We start from the raw sequence: 15,645 nt of genomic DNA, 5'->3' as shown, positions 1-15,645 counted from the left end.
CGTTTAGTCGTTTGATTGTAACGAAAATAAATTGATTTATGAAAATGATTCAATGTCCTATTGATGAGTATATGGAATGTGAATGCATGAATTGATATGAAACTGAATCGATAGGTTGGAGGAACTATGGTATGGTTCGGTATGGATGGAGTAAATTGTCTCGTTCCATTTTGTTTCCTCTTGTGATAATGTTATTGATGGATGGTAGTGTATTGCTTATGACTTACTGAGTTATAAACTCACTCGGTGTTTCCTTGTCACCCATTATAGGTTGCTTGGACTCATCTATTTTTGCGGGGTCAGGCCGTCATCGAAGTCATCACACCGGATAGCAAGTTTTGGTACCTTCTTCTTAGTTGGCTTAGAAGAACATTTTGGCATGTATAAGCTATTACGTTGTGTTTTAACTTTGGCATGTAAACTTTAAGCCATGCGAAAATGGCACGAAGGTTCGATTGAGTTGGATCAAGGGTAGGCATGAAATGGACCTAGTTACTTTCGTAACAGATGCTGGCAGCAGCAGTGTCATGAGATTGAAAAATCACTAAAAATAGTAGGAGTGGAATTAATTGATGAATAAATTATGTAATCGAAGCTCGATGAGTCTGTTGTCATGAGGAAGTAACGAAAAGTTCATATGGGCAGTATATTAAGAGATAATCAGATTTTTGTGGGACAGGGCCAGAACGGTTTCTGGATTCCCTGCTCCGACTTTGGAAATTCAATATAAATTAACCAGAGATAATTAGGGGTCGTACCATATATGTACAGATTCCTCTCTGAGTCTAGTTTTCATAGAAACAAACGGCATCAGTATTGAAGCCCCGTGCAGGGAGATATCCAGGTCGTAATGGGCAAAGGTCAGTGTAGTCGACCCCTGCAACATGGGAGACTTTGACTAATAAACTGTACAAATTGGCCCGACCAAAAATTCTAGAAAAAAATACATAGATGGGCACATGAGTCTAGTTTCTGGGAAAAATCACGAAACTGATTTTCGAGTTACGAAACTCAAGATATGATTTTTAGAACGACTAGTACACAGATTGGGCAGTGTCTGGAAAATAAATTTTATAAGGGGTTAAAGTCAGTTAACACCTCGTGTTCGACTCCGGTGTCGGTTTCGGGTTCGGGGTGTTACACTCCTCGGGTTCCCATGTGGCTTCCTCGACCCCATGTCTATGCCACAAAACCTTCACAAGCGGTATACTCTTATTTCTTAACTGTTTGACTTCTCGAGCTAATATCTTGTCCGGTTCCTCACCATATGTCATATCTGGGAGAATCTCAACTTCAGTTGGTGCAATTATATGCGAAGGGTCTGATCTGTATTGGCGTAGCATGGATACGTGAAATACGTTGCGAATCTTTTCTAACTCTGGTGGAAAACTCAAACGGTAACCTCATAAGGTCTTATAAAACGAGGACTCAACTTGCCTTTTCTACCAAATCTGAGGACTCTCCTCCACGGGGAAACTTTCAAAAATACCTTAACCCCGACTTCAAACTCGATCTTCCTTCGTTTCAAATTTGCATCGGTTTTTTGTCTATTCGAGGCAGCTTTCAAACAGCCACGAATCACTTTAACTTTCTCCTCAGCCTCTTTGATCAAATCAACCCCGTGAATCTGACTCTCTCTCAACTCAGTCCAGAATAAGGGCGTTCGATACTTTTGCCCTTACAAAGCCTCATAAGGTGCCATTCTTAGATTCGATTGATAGCTGTTGTTGTAGGCGAATTCAACCAATGGTAAATATTTTTCCCATCTTCCTTGGAATTTAAGAACACAACACCTCAACATGTTTTCTAAGATCTGTATTACTCTTTCCGACTGTCCGTCAGTTTGCGGATGAAATGCCGTGCTGAAACTCAACTTGGTTCCTAAAGCTTCTTGTAACTTTTTCCAAAACCTCAAGGTGAACCCCAGGTCTTGATCAGATACAATCAATAACGACACACCATGAAGCCTCACAATCTCAGAAACATACAAGTCGGCCAACTTTTCAAGGGAATAGCCGACACGCACTGGTATGAAGTGTGCTGACTTAGTGAGCCTATCAAATTGGTCAGAGGTAAATTGGTCACGAAATCCATGGTGATACGATCCCATTTCCACTTAGGAATCATAATAGGCTGAAATAAACCCGAATGCACTTGATGTTCAACCTTCACTTGTTGACACACCAGACACTTGGAAACGAACTTTGAAATGTCTCTTTCCATACCGAACCACCAATACATTTTCTTAAGATCATTGTACATCTTCACGCTACCTGGGTGAACTGACGAACAACCACCGTGTGCCTCTCACAAAATCTTCTGAATGAGCTCACTATCTCTGGGTACACAAATTCTATCTTTGAACATTATACACCCATCAGTACTAATACGAAAATCTGACTTAATCTCTGATTCAAACTGAGTTCTCTTAACTTGTAGTTTCTCGTCATCATTCTGAGCTTTACGAATTTCATGAAGAAAAGTCGGTCTGGCCCTCAACTCCGCTAGGATCAAACCATCATTAGATACGGTCAACTGAGTGTTCAAAGCTCTCAAAGCAAACAACGACTTTCTACTCAAAGCGTTGGCGACTACATTCGCCTTTCCCAGATGATAGTCGATAATCAACTCATAATATTTTATTAGCTCTAACCATTTTTGTTGCCTCAAATTCAACTATTTTTGAGTCATTAGATACTTTAAACTCTTGTGACTGGTAAATACTCGACATCTCTCACCATATAAATGATGTTGCCAAATCTTCAGTGCGAACACCACAGTTGTTAGCTCTAAATCATGGGTCGAAAATTCTTCTCATGAAGTTTTAGCTGCCTTGAGGCATAGGCTATAACCTTGCCTTCTTGCATTAGCACACACCCTAAATCATTTAGAGAGGCGTCACTAAAAACTACAAATTCCTTGCCTCACTCAGGTTGTACTAAAATTGGGGCTTTGGTCAAGAAAGCCTTTAATCTCTTGAAGCTCTGTTGGCACTGTTTTGTCCATTCAAACTTGACATTTTTCTACAGTAGCCTTGTTATCGGTGTAGCTATCATGGAGAATCCGTTTACAAATCATCTATAGTATCCTGCTAGCCCCAAAAAACTACAAACCTCTGTCACATTCCTCAGCGGTTTCCATTCTACAATAGCTGAGATCTTATTCGGATCAACTCTAATCCCGTCTCCCGACACAATGTGTCCTAGGAATCCAACTTCCTTAAGCGAAAACTCGCTCTTACTAAACTTAGCATAGAGTTGTTTATCCCTCAAAGTCCATAACACATTTCTCAAATGTTCCGCATGCTCACTCTCATCACGCGAATAAATCAATATGTCGTCAATAAAAACGACAACGAACTTATCCAAGTACGGTCGGAAGATGCGGTTCATCAAGTCCATAAATACTACTGGGGCATTTGTTAATCCAAAAGGCATAACAAGAAACTCATAATGCCCATATCTTGTCTGAAAAGAAGTCTTTGGTACATCATGTTCCTTGACTCTTAATTGGTAGTAGCCCGATCTTAAGTCTATCTTAGAGAACATAGTGGCCCCTCTTAATTGATCGAAGAGATCATTGATCCTTGGCAAGGGATACTTGTTCTTCACTGTCACCTTGTTAAGCTGTCTATAGTCGATACATAATCTCATTGACCCGTCCTTCTTTTTCACAAAGGGCACTGAAGCACCCCATGGTGAATAACTAGGTCTTGCAAAACCTTTATCTGTTAACTCTTGCAACTGTACTTTCAACTCCATTAACTCGGTGGGGGCCATTCTATAAGGTGTAATCGAGATTGGCATCGTCCAGTAGCCAACTCGATACCAAACTCAACCTCTCTCTCTGGGGGTAATCCTGGTAACTCCTCCGGAAAGATGTTTATAAACTCACAAACCACTGGTACAGACTCAATCTTTAACTCAAACACTTGGGTATTCAACACAAAAGCTGGATAAGCTTCATACCCTTTTCTCAAATATCTTTCGGATGCCAAAGATGATATTACCACAGAAAAATTATCTGACTTATCTGGCCCAACTCAAAGAACATTTCCATCCTCACATCTTAGCTGAATTACTTTTCTCTCACAGTCTACTACAACGCCATGGAAGGACAAGCAATCCATCCTAAGAATTACATCGAATTCATTAAACGGCAACAACATCAAGTTGGTCAAAAAATAATGACCTCTAATCATCAAAGGACAATTTCTACATACTTAGTCTACTAATACATGCTTGCTTAATGGGTTAGACACTTTTATTACAAACTTAGTGGACTCTATTAACATGTTTATACATATGTAAGAGTGGGTAGATCCCGGGTCAATTAAAGCGACAACAGTTATATCGTGAATAGAAAAGGTACCCGTGATCACATCTGGAGACTCTGCCTCTTCACGGGTTCGTATAGCATAGGTCCTCGCTGGCGTTTTGCCTTCAGACCTTATCGCGGCCTCTCTTGGTGCACCTCTACTACTATTCCCACTACCGGGGTTCTTTTGAGGCCTACCCCTCAAGGGAGCACTGCTTGCTTTTACCTCTTATTTTCTCTCTCTCTCGTCCATCTCAGGACACTCGCGGATAAAGTGGTCAAGTGACCCACACTTGAACCAGCCCCTCTCGCTTACTCGGCATTCGCCCAAGTGACGTCTTCTACATTGCGAACACTCCGGCCTACTTGTCGAGCACTACCAACACTTACCACTGAGGTGGTTTGGGCTTTAGATGTCATGTTCTGATGATTCTTGTTTCTCTTCAAATATCAATCGAAGTATTCGATTGGGTAGTAAACTCATTTGACATCTTAAAGGAGAACTGATGCGTCATCCCTATCCGTTTTCTCTTTAAATCTAGCGACTCAATGGCCGCCTTCCTTCTCTCCTTCACCAGCTCTTCTACTTTACATGCTCTCTCAACTAGTACCACAAATTCTCTTAGCTCTAGGATGCCCACAAACACTCGAATATCTTCGTTGAGGACATCCTCAAATCTCTTGCACATGGTAGCTTTAGTGGATATGCATTCTCGTGCATACTTGCTGAGTTTCACAAACTCTCGCTCATACTCCGTCACAGTCTTACTACATTGCTTCAACTCTAGAAATTCCTTCTTTTTTTCGGTCCATAAACCTCTGGCTAATGTACTTCTTTCGGAACTCCCCTTGGAAGAATTCCCAAGTTACTCTTTCTCTCAGTACTACAGACACGAGAGTGTTCCACCACTGATAAGTAGAGTCTCGTAGAAGTGACACAGCACACTTCACACACTCATCAAGTGTGCATGATAGCTCATCAAATACCCTCATGGTATTCTCTAGCCAAAACTCCACTCTCTCTTGGTCATCATCTACACTAGCTCGAAATTCCTCAGCCCTTTGCTTCTGGATCTTATCTACCGGAGGCTTTTCTCTCTTGAACACGTCTGCACCTTGTGGAGCCACCGGGGTGTACTGAGGAATCGAATGAGGTAGGGGAGGTGGAGTGTTCGGGTTCGCACGAACGAATTCTGTATACCAAGCATCCATCATTCAGAGGTAGGCTTCCCTAGCCCCTCCACCTTGGCCCATACTTACGGGCTCACTCTCTATCGGCGCGGTCCCTTCTGCGGGAGCTGGCGCATTACTTTCTACGTCATCTGCCGTGGTTCTATCAGGATCCATTACTATAATAAAAATAATTTATAATTGTCAGGAATCGTCACACTATCAATATGCATATACGTGGCATGTATAGCTAGACTCGCACTCTGTCTAGTTCAGTCCTAGAATCAACTAAACCATGCTCTGATACCACCAAATGTAACATCTCTCACCTGTATCCGACGCTAGGATAGGGTTCGCAGTGCCTTAAATTCAACGAACTGAATAAAACTGGACCGTGAAATCTTAAACACTTTAAAAACTTCTCTTTTCACAAGCAATCTATCTCGTATACGGACTTATGAGGCCAAAAACATATTTCTGGGGTGATTTAGAACCCAACCGGGACCTTATGAAAAACTTAAAAAATTTTATGAATCAAGGCTCCACACGCCCGTGTGCTAAGGACACGCCAATGTCCTGAACCCGTGTCTAAAAACCTGGGCATTCTACCAAATATACACGGCCCAAGCACACACCTGTGCCCTATAACCGTGTCCTTCACACGATCGAGACACATGGCCGTGTCTCTTGTCCGTGTGCTACAAGCATGCATACTAACTTTATGACACGGCCTAGGCACACGCCCGTCTGGCCTGCCCGTATACTAAAATGACTTGAAAGTTTTAAGTGCAGGGGACGCACGGCCATGAAACACACCCATGGGTGTGAGCCATGTGTCACACACGGCCTAGAAACACGGGCTTGTGTCTTACCCTTGTGGACAAACTAGACTATTTCCCAAGCCATTTTGTCACTCATTTTGTACAAGCTACACAAGATCATGTCAATATACAAATTCATTCAAAGAAAGAACATTATATGCATTCATCAAAATGAATAATAGCCATTATTCCAGGCCTAATACAAAATGAAAGGCTTTTATCTTAAACAAAAATACATGAACATTTTCTCTATAATACAACTTACTAGCTTAGCCTTATACATGCCACAATAAAAAATATGAATCCAACTGTACCGGATATAACAGATGATAGGGTGATCGATATCTCAACTTCAAGGGATCCTTGAGTAAATTGGCAGTACTGAAAGAAAAGGGAAAGGAAAGAGAGTAAGCATAAAGCTTAGTAAGTTGCATATAATGAGTATACAACAACATTCTCACCATTTGCCAGCATGCTTATAGCTCAAAGGTAATCATAACTTAACTTACTCAAGTCTCAATTTCTAAATTAAGCTCATTTCTCATGCTTATCATATAGGTACCTGTAACAGTCGTAACATGATTATCCTTTCTTTATCAAAATTGAACTACAACTGTCACCATTGAACCGTTTTGGGATACTACTGGAAATTCTGTGAACCTTCGACATGGGATAAATTGCTGATGCCATGTCCCAGACATGGTCTTATACTGGCTCTCATATATGCATACTGATGCATGTCCCGGACATGTCTTACACTAGCACAACTCTTAGCCGATGCGTGTCCCAGGCACGTCCTACACTTGCTATCTCTGTCGAGGCCGATGCATGTCCCAAACATGTCTTACTCTGGCACTCATAATTTGGGTGAAGCATGTCCTGGACATGTCTTACACTAGCCCTTGTTTAGATGTCGATGCCATGTCCCAGACATGGTCTTATACTGGCTCTCATATGCGGCCGAAGCGTGTCCCAGACATGTCTTACACTGGCGTACAAATTACCCAATGTCTTGATATGAATATCCAATTCATATCTTAAGGTGCAACGAGATATTTCTACTATCTCAAATATTACAAGGCATTCTCAATTTATAACTTAACAATTCGTACAATATCAGTTCAATGAAAATATGAATACAAGTATTAACAATGTAGTTGTACTATTTACATACAACTTATCTTGAACTACAAAAAGTGCTTGGCTAAACGGCTTAATCGGATTGCTTGCCTTTGCCTCGATCTAGGCTCGATCTTGGAAAATCTTGATCTATATTAACAATATACATGCTTTGATTCACTAAACACAATTAAACATTCATAATTCACAACTTTGGTAAAATGACCATTTTTCCCCTAAGCCTTGGCAAAATGACCATTTTACCCCTAGGCCCGAAAATTGATTTTTATCAAATTTCTTCGTATTTCTAGCATAGCTAAACTCTTTTTACTACTAGAGCAATCCAAAATTCTCACTATATCACACTTATTACTTAATTTGCAACTTATGCAAACTAGCCCCTTTAGGTGTTTTCATGCTAACACCTTTCACAAAAGTTGTTTATAACACAACTAGAACTCATATTTTCCATAAAAACTCAGCATATTACAAAAATAAATCCATGACAAAATCCTAAACTCTTGACTATTTTGTAAGATATCACCCTCATTTGAAAGCTCATGCTTCAAGGTTCTAAAAAATATAAAAATCTTGAAAAAAACTCATTAAAATCACTTACTTATGAGTGCTTTAAGTTGCTACAGATTTTTGAGCTTTCAAACCCCCATTTTAGCTGATATTTTTGGTGGTAGAGAAGAAGATGAGAAGGTGATATCATCTTTTCTTATTTTATTACTATATTACTCAAATTAGCCACCAAACCCAACCAAACTTGGACTTTTGACCAATTTGTCTCCCATGGCCGGACAAGCACTCTAAAAAGGGCCTAATTTCCCTTTAAATACTCCAAATTTTGATTCTCTAGCCATTTAACACATTTGGGTACTAAAAGGCAACTTTTGTCTTTTAAGCGATTTAGCCCTTCTCGCAATCGAGCTTGAAAACATTAAAATTAACTCACTAAATTTTTCATGCACTAATATAATCATGCTATAATCTCATAATTATAATGAAAATAATTTTTCTATCTTCAGATTTGTGGTCCCGAGACCTCTGTTCTGACTAGGGCCTAAATCGGGTTATTAGAAATTTAACCTAGGGTTTATATTTGAAACAATACCCATAGGTGAAATGTGTTTATTTTGAAGTTTTATGGTAGAATATGAAGCTTGAAATTGTGTTAAACAACATTTGCTAAGCGATTTTACGTGAAAATGAGTAAAACATTAATTTTTGTATAAGCCCCCACATTGCCGATTTTCACAATCAACATAGTCACAAGGGCTCACCCTATCCACTCAAAGTTCAATTCACCAATTAAGCAAATGCTATTAATGCTAAGAATTTTTTTTTTACAATTTATCCTAGTTTGCCGAAAGAAATTATGCCCTAATTCATGAACTTAAACAACATTGGCCAACTTTCCAAGCTCATTTGAGCCATCAAGCACATTTAGTTTGTTCATACTCAACTAGAATCAATTATCCTCCCAAAATCATCAAACATACAAAATATACCCCATTAAGCTCATGACCGATTGCTACATGCTTCATGAACACAAAAATTTTCACATGGGTCTTGTTGCAAGCTTCAAAACCAACCAAAATTCACAAATTTTCAAAGAAAATAACATGAATCTTACCTTATTTGAAGTCTTCTTTTGCCGAATGCCCTAAGCTCAAAGGTTTCTATTTTCTTTCTCAACTCATGGCAAGAAGAAGAAGAAAATGGCCTTGTTATTTTCACCTCAAACATATTTTATTCATTTATTTTATTAACTTTTATTATTTCTATTTTATGAAACCATTTTCTTTAGTATAAACAAATATATTATTAACATTATTTACTAACATAAAAAGCACAAAATGCCAAAACAAAGTCATCATTACCTTCCACTAACATTAAAAGGGGAAATTTGACATGCAACTCCACTATTTTGCATGCATGAATCAACTAGTCATCACACATTTCCCCATCATACTTTCAAAGTTTACTACTAAGCCCTTTTTAGTGAAATTCACATTTATAACTCTAAGTTAAAACATCAAAACTGTCACACATGAATTAACACATATTATAGGTATCAAAATGAATATTAAATTATTTTTATGTCTCGGTTTTGTGGTCCCGAAACCACTTTCTGACTAGGGTCAAATTAGGGATGTCACATGAGTATTCTTCCATTTCACTAGAATTTTACCCGTTGAACACATCGAAATATAACTCGGATACATGGAAAGTTTGCACATAAGTGCCACATATGTAGCCAAGCTACCATGTAACGCGCCCATAAGTGAACTCGGACTCAACTCAACGAGCTTGGGCATTCGCATCCATAAGTGAACTTGGACTCAACTCAACGAGTTCGGATGCTCAAATATCTGAATCTATTCCTAAGGTTCAACGGGACTTTCCTCGTTCGTACTCCTTTACCATTCTCCTTGGAATACCAATGACGATACTTAGGTAGTCTTTCACATTTTTCACATAATTCATAAAATTTTTGCATGTTGTCCAACAATGACCACAAAGCATAGAATTGCATGATAACAATCATAATATCATATAAATAGCATTAAATGATTTAAAATAATGGTTATATTACAATATTTACATATGAACTTACCTCGATACAAAATGAGAATAGTCGAGCCTATTCCTCGTAAGCTTTATTTTTCCCTCGATCTCGACTCGAATCTCTTTTCTCTTGATCTATAATACCAAATTAATTTATTTAACACACACATTCATCAAAATAGCCCTTAATACGAACTTTGGTAAAATTACCATTTTGCCCCTAAACTTTCACATATTTACACTTTTTCCCCAAGGCTCGTAAATTAAACCTCATCCCATTTTATTATGTTTTATGACATGCTGATCATTTTTCCCTTCTATAGCAACATCAAATTCACACTCTAACATGTACTTATGAATATTAGGTATTTTTACCGATTATGTCATTTTACTCATTTTTACGAAAAATCACTTAGCAAAAGTTGTTTAACACAATCTCAAACTTCATATTCTACCATAAAACATCAAAATTCATACATATCATCCATGGGTAAAATTTTAAATATAAACCCTAGCTCAAAATATTGGTAGAAATAGTTAAACTGAGCTATGAGGATTTCAAAAATGTAAAGAACATTAAAAACGGGCATAGAAATCACTTACAATCAAGGCTTAAAAGTTTTGAAACCCTAGCTATGGTGGAGAGCAAAATTTGGCAGAAACTTATGGAGAAGATCATTTTTGTGTTATTTTTCCCATTTTGTTTAATTTAATATTCAAATGACCAAAATTCCTTACTAAACTTTCAAAAATTCCATCCTTGTCCAATTTTTGTCCATAAACTTAGAAATTGGTCAAATTGCTATTTAAGACCTCCTAATTAATATTTCAAAGCAATTTCATACTAGAAACTTCTAGAATGCAAGTTTTGTAACTTATTCAATTTAGTCCCTAACTTCAAATTAAGCACTTTATGCATAGAATTTCTTCACGAAATTTTCACACAATCATGCAATCATATCATAGTCCTCAAAATAATCATAAAATAATTATTTCTATCTCAAATTTGTGGTCTCAAAACCACTATTCCGATTAGGCCCTAATTCGGGATATCACACCATGAGATTTGGCTTACTTTTGGTTGTAAATGTTGGTGTGGATATGGTTATTTAAGTTGGCTTGATTATGTAATGTTGGAATGACAAGTTTTGTGGCATGAAGTAGGTGATATGGTGATGTTGAAATGCATTTAAAGGTTATGCAAGTTTAATGATTTTGGTATGTTTTGGTTGTGAACTTGAGTAGTTAAAATGTTGTATATGGATGGCATGAAATATGTATGAATTGGATGATTTTGGTTGCTTATAAATTTCTTGAAATGGTGCCAATTAGGTTGATTTATATGCATGAGAAAAGGGTGGAAAATTGGCTTTGCAAATAGCCTATTTTTGTCCACACGGGTAAAGACACGGGCGTGTGTCTCAGCCGTGTGCGACACATGGTTATATTACACGGGCATGTGTCCACTAGAGAATTATTAAAAATTCAAGTCAGTCTTGAGCACGGCCTAGACACATGGGCGTGTCTGATGGCTGAGTGAGGCACACAGCCTTGGCACATGGGCGTGTGTAGCCATTTCGAAGGGTACACAGGTTAGACACACGGGCGTGTGGTCGACCGTTTGACCCGAGTCAGTATGTATGCCCTGACAGTTTATGACACAGGCATGTCTGGTAGCTGTGTGATGCACACGACCTATTCACACGGGCGTGTGGCCCTGTAATTAGAGAAAATTTTCTAGGTTTCCTAAAGTTTGCAAATGTTATTGGTTTAGTCCCAAATCACTTCTAAGCATGTTTTAATGTCTCGTAGTACCTTATAAGGTACAAAGTGATTGAGATGAATGAATTTTGATTATGATTGTTTAAATGTATTGGAATGATGTGTATTATCTGTTAATGCCTCGTACCTTATTTTAGCAATTGATACGGGTTAGGGGTGTTACATACGTAATCGCCGAGTGGTCCGTATAGACAGTCACCTTGGTACCTACAAGATAAGATCGAAACTTGTAAAAAGAAAACATAATAGCAAGTAACTTTTTCTTTGTTACCATATAATTCAGTTGAGCTCTTGTCAGAGTTCGACTTGCGTAGTAGATGGGATGAAAAACTTTATTCCTTCGCTTACCCATGGCAGCTCCTATCGCGAAATCACTTGTGTCACACATCAATTCAAATGGAAAATCCTAGTCTGGTGTGACTATTATGGGTGCCAAAACTAGTCGACTCTTCAAATCGTTGAAAGCTCTTAAGCACTCTTCATCAAATTTAAACGTCGCGTCTTGCTTCAATAATTTGAATAAAGGTTTAGCAATTTTGGAGAAGTCCTTGATAAATCATCGATAGAAACCGGCTTGACCCAAAAAGCTCCTAACACCCTTTACAGATGTTGGAGGTGGGAGTTTCTCAATAACATCTACCTTTGCTTTATCAACCTCTATTTCATGTCTTGTTATCCGATGCCCTAGAACTTCTTGTACCATGAAATGGTACTTTTCCCAATTGAGTACGAGGTTTGTTTCTTCGAATCGCCTTAATACCTTGGCTATATTGGCTAGGCAATCATCATATGTATCTCCAACTACTGAAGAATCATCCATAAAGACTTCCAAATATTTCTCAACCATGTCAGTAAAAATAGACATCATACATCTTTGAAATGTAGCAGATGCATTACATAAACCAAATGGCAAGCGTCTAAATGCGAATGTACCGTATGGGCAAGTGAATGCTGTCTTGTGTTGATCTTCTGGTGCTACTATAATCTGATTATACCCTGAGTATCCATCAAGAAAATAGCAATAGTCTCATCCTGCGAGTCTATCCAGTATCTGGTCCAAAAATGAAAAAGTAAAGTGATCTTTCCTAGTCGCCTTGTTCAGCTTCCGGTAATCGATGCAAATTTTCCATCTCGTAACCGTTCTAGTTGGTATCAACTTGTTATTCTCATTTTTAATGATCGTGATACCTCTTTCCTTTGGCACGTACTGGACCAGACTTACCCATGAGCTATTTGAGATGAGGTAAATTATACCCGCATCTAACCACTTGATGATTTCTTTCTTGACTACGTCCTTCATGATGGGGTTTAGTCTTTGTTTTCCATCAATCGTCCCTTTTCGCCATCTTCAAGGATAATCTTGTGCATGCATACAAATGGAATAATTCCATGAATATCGGCTATGGTCCATCTGATAGCCTTCTTGAATTGTTTCAATACCAGGATAAGTTTCTCTTCTTGCTCAGTAGTTAATTCTGCTGAAACAATCACAGACAGAGTAGAAGAGTTACCTAAATAAACATATTTCAAATGTGAGGGAAGTACCTTCAGTTCTAATTTAGGTGGCTCATCAATTGACGCTTTTGGTTGGGCATAATCTATTTTCTCTAACTTCAAATATTCAAAGCGGGACTACAGATTAAATCCCCTTTGATTAGCATCTAACAAAGCTAAGTGTTCATCCTCCTCTTCATCATTTGGAGGATCGGATGTTAAAATTTTTTCTAATGGATCCTCAACATAGTTGAGTTCCTTCTCCACTATTAAAACCTCTAAATCAGACACTGCAGAACAATCATCAATTGTGTCAGAAAATCGCATAGACTTAAAAACGTTAAATGTTACCTGATCATCTTGAGCACACATAGTAAGCAAGCCCTTCTGCACATCAATAAGGGTCCTTCTGGTTGCTAAGAATGGTCTTCCTAAGATGATTGGCACCTTTTTGTCTACTTCAAAGTCTAGAATCACAAAGTCAGCAGGAAAGATAAATTTTTCTACACATACCAATACATCCTCGATTTTTCCTTCTAGATGTGCTAAGGATCGATCTACTAATTGAAGTGTAACAGTAGTAGGTCTAACTTCACCTATCTCCAACTTCCTAAATATTGTCATGGGCATCAAGTTGATACTCGCACCCAATTCATATAGTGCCTTATCATAATATGTTGCTCCAATGTTGCAAGGTATGGTAAAACATCTAGGATTCTTTTATTAGGGCTACCGTCTCAAATTCTCCAAGGCTTCATTTTTTAGACAAGATATCCTTCATGAATTTGACGTAGTTCGGCATTTGTTCAAGTGCTTCAACCAATGGGATGTTGATATGAAGTTGCTTGAGTACGTCTAGGAACTTCTTGAATTGAATCTCCTACTTCTTATTTTGAAGTCTTTGAGGGTATGATAGTGGAGGTTTCTTTATTGGAACTGCTTGACTCGTTTTCTATGGCAATTCTACATCTAACGAAGTTGTTAGTTGATCAGAATCAGCTGGTTCTGAGGTTACCTTGTCAGATTTTGCAGATTTTGGTTCTGGTGAAACTGGAATTTCAACACTCAATTGATCTTCCTCTGAGTCTTGAGCATCAGCTGGCTCCTTTTGAACTTTGACGGTGTTAGGCTCTAATGCCTTTCCACTCCTCAGTGTCAATGCTTTACAATGCTCCTTCCCCAGATTCCTCAGATTCTTTGTACCGCTAGGTAATGTACCTCGTGGTTGGTTCCTAAGTTCAGTTGCAAGCTGGCCTATTTGGTTTTCCAGATTTTTGAATATAGCTGCTTGGCTTTGAATTAAGGCATCATTCTTCTCTATGTATGCCTTTAACAAATTTTCTAAGCCATTGGATGGTTCAGCTTGGGTTGGTTTCTAAACTTGTTGGGGAAAACTAGGTGGCTGGGTCGATCTAGGTTAGGCGTAAGTGGTACTGGTTCCAGCTCCTTGGTTACTCTAGGAAAAATTCGAGTGGTTTCGCCATGATGGGTTATAGAAATTGGATTGCATTCCTTACCTTCCTTGATTTTGGTTTTGGTTACCTATGTAATATACGGATTCTGGGTTCCATGGGCGTTCTTTGAACAAATGTCCTTCCCCACAATAGACACAGGCTATATTTTCAAATTGATTTGGTGGTTGTGTTGCAAAACTATTAGGCTCATTAGTAATAAGATTTTTTAACATTAAGGATATTGATGATACTTGAGATGTGAGTTAAGTAAGAGCGTCTACTTAATGTATTCTAGCAACACGTCTTCCTGCTGCTCGATTAGTTGGCCATTGATAATTGTTGCTGGCAATCCTCTCAATGACTTCATAAGCCTCATTATAAGACTTAGAAAGGAGAGCACCGTTAGCAGAAACGTCCAGTACCATCCTTGTGTGAGCATTGAAACCATTATAAAATGTCTTAAGTTGGATACAATGTGGAATTTTGTGATGAGGGCACTTTCGTAATAATTCTTTGTACCTTTCCCATGCCTCATATAAGGACTCATCATCCATTTGTTGGAAAGCAGTGGTCTCGTTCCTTAACTTAGCATTCTTGCTAGACGGGAAATACTTCATATGGAATCTTTCTGCTAACTCTTGCCATGTGGAAATTGAATTTGGTGGCAATGTGTTCAACTAGGCTCGAGTTCTATCCCTTAGTGAATATGGGAACAACTTCAATTGTAATGCATCTTCGGGTACTCCGACTAACTTGAAAGAATAGCTTACCTCCATAAATAGTCTTAAGTGTAGGTGAGGATCTTCAGTAAGCATTCCACTGAATTGGCCTACTGTCTGAAGCATCTGGAACATGACTGGCTTCATCTCGAACTGTTGTGCCTCAATTTCGGGTCTCCTAATACCCAGATT

General features: G+C 38.5%; 1 non-coding gene across 1 annotated transcript; it reads left to right on the top strand.

Annotated features, from left to right (window-relative positions):
- Nucleotides 1-15,214: 15,214 nt before the first annotated feature.
- On the top strand, nucleotides 15,215-15,321 carry LOC121230205 (small nucleolar RNA R71). The gene has a single exon (XR_005928154.1). It is a non-coding gene; the product is annotated as a small nucleolar RNA R71 (small nucleolar RNA).
- Nucleotides 15,322-15,645: the final 324 nt, after the last annotated feature.

This window comes from Gossypium hirsutum, chromosome A05, assembly GCF_007990345.1.
Source record: "Gossypium hirsutum isolate 1008001.06 chromosome A05, Gossypium_hirsutum_v2.1, whole genome shotgun sequence".
Classification (NCBI taxonomy): domain Eukaryota; kingdom Viridiplantae; phylum Streptophyta; class Magnoliopsida; order Malvales; family Malvaceae; genus Gossypium; species Gossypium hirsutum.
The sequence above is the reverse complement of the archived record's forward strand: the minus strand, read 5'-3'. Positions and strand labels throughout refer to the sequence as shown.